This window comes from Lactuca virosa, chromosome 3 (genome assembly GCF_052849685.1).
Source record: "Lactuca virosa cultivar CGN04683 chromosome 3, Lactuca_virosa_CGN04683_v6, whole genome shotgun sequence".
NCBI classification, from domain to species: Eukaryota; Viridiplantae; Streptophyta; class Magnoliopsida; order Asterales; family Asteraceae; genus Lactuca; species Lactuca virosa.
In genome coordinates, this window is record NC_136428.1 from 298,228,156 (window position 1) to 298,235,949 (window position 7,794).

Sequence of the window (7,794 nt, forward strand, 5' to 3'; positions counted from 1 at the left end):
TTTTGGGTTGTACTTGACCCGACCCGGCATGGTCCGTTTGGATTGCATGGCATCATGCATTTGGATAAACTAAAATGAGAGAAATAACACTTATGGTTTATTAATATATTATAAGTTCTAATATATTAATAATATTATTTAATTAGTATTGATCAAGAAGTAATCTAGGATTAATTAAGTGATCAAAAGATGACTAATTAAATATATGGGTTGATTATGTAAATCATCCATAACTTACATAGTGGGCAAAAGGCTCCATGGATTATCAAGTTTGGCTAAGGTCCATAGGATGCTCCATGGATGCTCCACAGGAGTTACAAACCCATTGGTCATGGAAATGAAGAGCCATGTTACATTAGGGTTTACATGGTGTAACCCTAATTGTAACATACTATATAAAGGATATGAAGCTCACCAAAATCGGCACTAGAAGCAAGATTTAGGGCAAGCTGATTTCTAAGTGTGACATTCTCTCTCAAAGTTTATTCCAAGTGCATTTGGTGTTGTGTGAGACATTTGAGGCATCACACTTGGGGTGCTAGGCTCTCAAGGTTTTCAAGGAATCAAATCAATTACAAGGTATGTAACTCTAGCTAACCTTTATGTTTAGAAGTTCCCCATGCATGCTAGATAGGATTATAAACCTTCGAAAAAGTATTTTTGCATGTATTTTAGACAAACATAGATCCAAGGTTTATATGGTTGCATGTACACCTTAGGAGTGTTAGAATGCTCAAAACCCAACAAGGTCAAGTTCGCAGCCTACATGTTCATTGACCAAGCTCTCTCCTGGTGGAATGGCCACGTAGAGGCCATGACACTCTCAGTGGCAAATGCGATGCCCTGGGAAGAGCTGAAGGAGATGTTGTTAGCGGAATACGGTCGTAGAGGTGAGATTCAGAAGATGGAACAAGAATTATGGAACCTCACAGTTCAAAAGTCCAACATCGACGCATACATATCCCGGTTTAGCGAGCTATCTCTTCTGTCTCCCGGGATGATCACCTCAGAAGGGAAAAAAAATGAGAGGTTTATCTGTGGATTGACTGCACCTATCCAAGGGAATGTCATTGCGGCAAACCCTGAGACGTTCGATAGTGCCAAGAGACTGGCCAAGAAACTGTATGATCATGGCAACAAGAAGGGTGCCAAAACAGTGGAAGTGGAGGTTAAGAAGGAAGAAGAGAACAAGAAGGGGAAAAACAAGAAGAGAAAAGGAAGGAAAAACTCGGAATCATCTAAGAAGCAACAAACGGTGTCTATTCATGCTGCAACACAAGCTACCACCACACCACATGCTCCAGCCTCATCCACACCGAATGCTTCCAAGAAGTACTCGGGAAATCTCCCCAAGTGTGACAAATGCAACTTCCACCATCATGGAGAGTGCAGAGAGATGAGTTGCACAAGGTGCAACCGGAAGGGCAATACAGCAAAGTATTGTAGTACTCAGCTCCCACAGAACCAGATGACGAACAACAACAGCAATAACAACAACACCAATGCTGGAGTCAGCTATACCTGTTACGGATGTGGGAAGACCGAGCATTTCAGGCAAAACTGCCCCAACGCGAACAATCAAGGGGCAGGAGCAACAGGGAGAGTGCTGACAATGGGTCAGGGTGAAGCAGCTCAGGACCCAGCCATTGTCACCGGTACGTTCCTACTTAACAACTCGTATGCATGCATCCTATTTGATAGTGGGGCGGAACGAAGTTTTGTTAGTAATAAATTCAAACACTTACTAAATCAACAACCCCGGAAGCTCAACGAAGCATTTACGGTGGAAATGGCTAATGGGAAATCAGACACAACAGAAGATATCTATATAGGATGTACGTTAGCACTAAACAATCACGCCTTCCAAATAGACTTAATGCCTATTAGGAGTTTTGATGTGTTCATCTTCCTAACAACGAAACCCTAATAATCTACGGAGTTAAACCTGGTGCAAATCTTCGCCTTATCTCATGTGTCAAGGCACAAAAGTGTCTACAAAAGAACAACTACGCATTCCTTGCTCACGTGGTGGACAAAACCAAAGAGGAAGCAAGCATTCGCAACATCCCAGTGGCGTGTGATTTCCCGGACGTGTTTCCAGAAGATCTTCCAGGAATACCCCCAGAGCGGCAAATCGAATTCCGAATCGACCTAGTGCCTGGAGCCACTCCAATCGCCAAATCACCCTATAGGTTGGCCCCTGCTGAAATGCAAGAATTATCAAGCCAACTGGGCGAACTCCTGGAGAAAGGATTCATCAGACCCAACTTCTCGCCGTGGGGAGCTCCGGTTCTTTTCGTTAAAATGAAAGACGGATCCTTCAGGATGTGCATCGACTATAGGGAATTAAACAAACTCACCATCAAAAACCGGAATCCACTTCCACGAATTGATGATCTATTTGACCAGCTTCAAGGAGCTAGTTACTTTTCAAAAATAGATCTGAGATCCGGTTATCATCAACTCAAAGTCCAAGATGAGGACATTCCTAAGACTGCTTTCCAAACTCGATACGGTCACTACGAATTCATTGTAATGCCCTTTGGTCTAACAAATGCCCTCGCTGCATTTATGGACCTCATGAATCGAATATGCCGCCCATTCCTTGACAAATTCGTCATCTTTTTAATCGACGATATTCTCTTCTATTCTCGAAGTGAAGAAGATCATAGCCAACACCTTCGACAGATTTTAGAAACCCTACGGGCTGAAAAGTTGTATGCGAAACTCTCCAAGTGCGAGTTCTGGCTCCGTATTGTAAACTTCCTGGGCCATGTAGTCAGTCAGAAAGGAATACATGTGGACCCCTACAAAAACAAAGCAATCGAAAGCCGGGCAGCTCCGACAACGCCAATGGAAATTTGTCAATTCTTAGATCTCGCAGGCTACTACCGAAGATTCATTCAGAACTTTTCCAAGATAGCCAAACCCCTCACCACATTAACCCAAAAAGGCGTACCATTCAATTGGACCGAAAAGCAAGAGCATATCTTCCAAACCTTGAAGCAAGCCCTCTGTAGTGCTCCAGTGCTAGCCTTACCAGAGGGAACCGAAGACTTCATAGTTTTCTGTGATGCTTCAAATCAGGGATTAGGTTGTGTCCTCATGCAACGAGAGAAAGTAATTGCTTATGCATCCAGAAAACTGAAAACGCATGAAGTAAATTACACCACGCATGATCTAGAGCTGGGGGCGGTGGTCTTCGCCATAAAAATGTGGAGGCACTACCTATATGGTACCAAGTGCACCATCTTTACTGACCACAAGAGCCTCCAGCACATTCTAAATCAAAAGGAGCTAAACATAAGGCAGCGAAGATGGGTTGAGTTGTTAAACGATTACGAATGTGAGATCAAATATCATCCCGGCAAGGCTAACGTGGTAGCTGATTCCCTGAGCAGAAAGGAGAATGCAAATCGTCGTGTGAAGACTCTGTCGATCACCATCCAATGTCATCTGGCCTCGCAGATCAAGGAAGCTCAATTGGACGCATTGAAGCCAGAGAATGTCGCTAGTGAATCGCTACGAGGAATGGAGAATGAGCTTGAAGTTAAAAACGATGGAACCCATTACTTCATGAATAGAATCTGGGTTCGCAAAATTGGGGGATTCAAAGAGATAGTCATGCATGAAGCCCACAAGACGTGATATTCTATTCATCCGGGGTCAGATAAAATGTATTCGGATATCAAGCAGCAATATTGGTGGCCTAATATGAAGGCAGAGATAGCTACTTTCGTGGGCAAGTGCCTTACTTACGCCAAGGTGAAAGTAGAATATCAAAAGCCCTCGGGACTATTGCAACAACCAGCGATACCTAAGTGGAAATGGGAAAGGATTACTATAGACTTCGTGACCAAATTGCCAAAGACAGCTGACGGATTGGATGCTATATGGGTAATAGTTGATAGATTGACAAAATCCGCTCATTTCCTGCCAATAAAAGTATCATACAAGATGGAAAAGCTTACCCGAATCTACATCAAGGAGGTCGTGAAGCTCCATGGAGTGCCAGTATCTATTATCTCGGACCGAGATAGCAGATTTACTTCAAGGTTCTAGCAATCTCTTGAGAAGGCAATGGGAACACATCTAGATATGAGCACCGCCTACCACCCGCAGACGGATGGTCAGAGTAAGCGTACCATCCAGACACTCGAGGATATGCTCTGAGCTTGCGTGATTGACTTCGGCAAAACATGTGATGCCCACTCGCCTCTGATCGAATTCTCTTATAACAACAGTTACCATATGAGCATCAAGGTCGCTCCCTTCGAGGCACTCTATGGTCGTAAATGTAGATCACCCCTATGCTGGGCCGAGGTGGGTGACACTCAACTAGCAAAAGGGCAATCGTCAGCCAGTGCTCTTATAGGACCCGAAATCATTCGTGAAACAACCGAGAAGATAGTCCAAATCAAAGCTAGACTTCAAGCATCGCGAGACCGACAAAAGAGCTATGCTGACAAGCGGCGAAAACCACTAGAGTTTCAAGTCGGGGATCGCGTACTATTAAAAGTCTCTCCACGGAAGGGAATGATTCGATTTGTGAAAAAAGGAAAATTAAACCCGCGGTACATTGGACCGTTCGAGATTCTTGCCCGAATTGGTCCAGTGGCTTACAAGCTGCAGCTACCCATCGAGCTCAGCAACGTACACTCAGTGTTCCACGTCTCAAATCTGAAAAAGTGTCTATCAGACGAAACCCTTGTCGTCCCTTTAGAAGAGATTGAGATAAACGAGAACCTCCTGTTCGTCGAAGAAGCAATCGAGATTATGGATAGAGAGGTGAAGCGTACAAAGCAAAGTCGCATCCCGATTGTCAAGGTTCGATGGAGCGCGAAACGCGGACCGGAATTCACGTGGGAATGTGAAGATCAGATGAAGCAGAAATACCCTCACCTATTCACTCCTTCACAATCCTAGTTTTTAAAAGAATTTCGGAACGAAATTTCCTCTAACGAGGGGATGATGTCACAACTGGCATTTTAGCTAGGAAATTATATTCCTGTGTAGCCATTCAACTATTGTAAAGCTTATATTCTAAGTAAATCTCACTCAATGCACATTTAGATTCACCGTTCATGTTCATCAAAGAGTCTGAAGCCCTAAGATCCATGGTTTAAGTCCATATTGAACTAGAATTTTGTTATTGGGCCTAATGGACCAAAAAGCACCCAATTCAACTTTATTGGACTTAGAAGCCCTAATTGGATCCTAATTGGACCCAATTCAAAAATCTAGAACATTTTGGACCATTTGGGCCTAGAATGATTCATTTTAACCCTAATGGGCCTAATTGGGCCATAACTAATCCAATTAACCATTAGTGAGTCATAAGTCATTCTTGTATTTAAATTGGGCCGTGAATGCTTCCAAGGGCCCAATGGGCCAAAAAATTATATGTTTAGGATCCAATTATCATAGCTAATGTGAATGGGCGCAAACTACTCCATCCATTCTTCTTGGCCCAAAATCTCGGCCCATGTTAAAAAAAAAGAGAGAGAAATGAAGAGATTAAGGGAGGGTTGACTTTGGGAGGTGTCACCTCATTTTTATTTAGAGGGTAACTATGCCTTAAACCACCATGTATCCACAATAGTCACTTCATCACTCTCTCCCCTCTCCTCTTCTACTCTCGGCCGAAGGAAACCACACACACACACACACATCAAACTCTCTCAAAACACTCTCAAGAATCATCCTACTACTTCCATCAAAATCTCGAAATTTGCTTGTGTTTCAAGGAGGTTTTCAAAAGATAATCATCACTTCTTGGTAAGTCTTCACACATCCAAGTTTTATAACTCCATTCTCTTGTTAGGTCACTCTTTTAAGCAAAGTTTTTGGTAATCATACTCCTAGAATCATCTCAAGTTCGAGATCTACTCAAAGGAGTTGCTAGGACCAAAATCTTCTTCATTTCTTCTTCAAAACCGAAACATCAAAGCAAAGGTGAGTTCATACCCCCTTGTTTTCAGTTTTCATATGATTTTTGGGGGAGAATACAAGTAAAATGTGTAGATCTATGTGTTATATGCATGTTTGGTGTGAATTCTTAGTTTATTTGACAAAAATGTGTTAGATCTTAGTGAATCTCGAAATTTTAAGTATTATGTAGCAAAGATCTAAGAACTATAACACTATATATATATATATATATATATATATATATATATATATATATATATATATATATATATTACCAAGCCAAAGGAGAATACATGTTTAAGATGCAAAAGAATTCAACAAAAACCTTGTTAAAGGTCAAAATTGTCAATAAAACAAAAGATAAGGGTAAAAAGAGAAAATTCTGTTTTAAAGGGGGGCCAAACAGGTCCTACATGTATAAAAAGGTATTTTTATGCTAAACATACTTTTACAAGGGTCAAAAATGCAAATTTAAGCTTATTGGGCCAAACTTTTGGGCCTCACGGCCTTTGGGCCCAATTTGCGAAAAAATGAGTTTTTGAGGTTTAAAAATGTGATTTTAGCAAAAGTTTGAGTCATAAATGTAAATAAACCAAATTTAGAGGTGAAAATATCATTTATTCTCAATTTGGACGAAAAATGTAAAGTTTTCCAAAACTGGACCGAAAATGTAAACTTTTACCAAAAAGTGGCTAAAAATGTAATTTTCTACAAAACAGGGTTTTAAATGTGAAAATATATCATTTTGGGTCAAAACCGTAAATTTACCAACATTTGGGACAAAATTTCAAACTTTTGTAAATTATGGACTAAAGTGTCATTTTTACTAAACTTTGGGCCTTAATTAAAGATTTGAGTATCATTAGCCAAAAATGTCATTTTTACAAAATGAATGCCTTTTATTAACAATCTATTAAGCCTCGAACTAAAACAAACAACCGAATCAAAAGAACGAACGAATTATGTCAAAAGTTATTTATTGGGTCCAATATTCACATTTGTTGGCCATTGGGCCCTAACGGCCCAATTAAGTGTGTATTGAGCCCAATGTTTTCCTTGACATGTTATTTGGGTCTTGTGGCCCACTTACATGTTAATTTAGACCTAAGTTATGGATTACATGTTTATTGGGCTTTTGTGGCCCATTTACATGCCTATTGGGCCTAAATTACCCTTTTACATGTGATTGGGCCTTCGTGGCATGTCGTTATAATCAGAGTTTCCTGGTAGGAAAGCGGGAGTTTGTGTATAGATCTATACGGGGTGACCCCCCACGCCTTAGCTGTTCACTACAGCTAGACTAGGCCAGTCTAGGGCGACAACATCCTTAGCAAGACCGGCATTTGGAAAAATACCAAGACGGGCGACCTAGTCATTATCATGCATGGTTATAACGGTTGATATAGGGATTCAATACCAAAAGATAACCATTTGAAGATAAACTCTTTATTTGTGTTAATGCAAACAACTTATTTAACGATACAGGAAGTTAGACGTTATTATAAAACAAGAAAATATCGGATTTTCTGGGAATTTTATTTATACACAATTATCATTTATTCAAAATACAACGAACCTAAACTACACTCGTACTAGTTTTATCTATTAAATTCACACATGCATTTATACTCGATTTTCACATCATTTTCAAAACATTTTACAGAGAATATCGGATTTTCTGGGTTTTTAGAAAAGATACAAAAACTTTTACTCAAATATACTTATGAACTCACCAACATTATATATGTTGACCGTTTTCAAAATAACTTGTATTCTCAGGTAATCGTTAAGCTGGAAGATATGCAAGTGTGTCTGGTTTTGTTTATGTAACATCACTTATCGTACTTTGAACAATTAGAACTT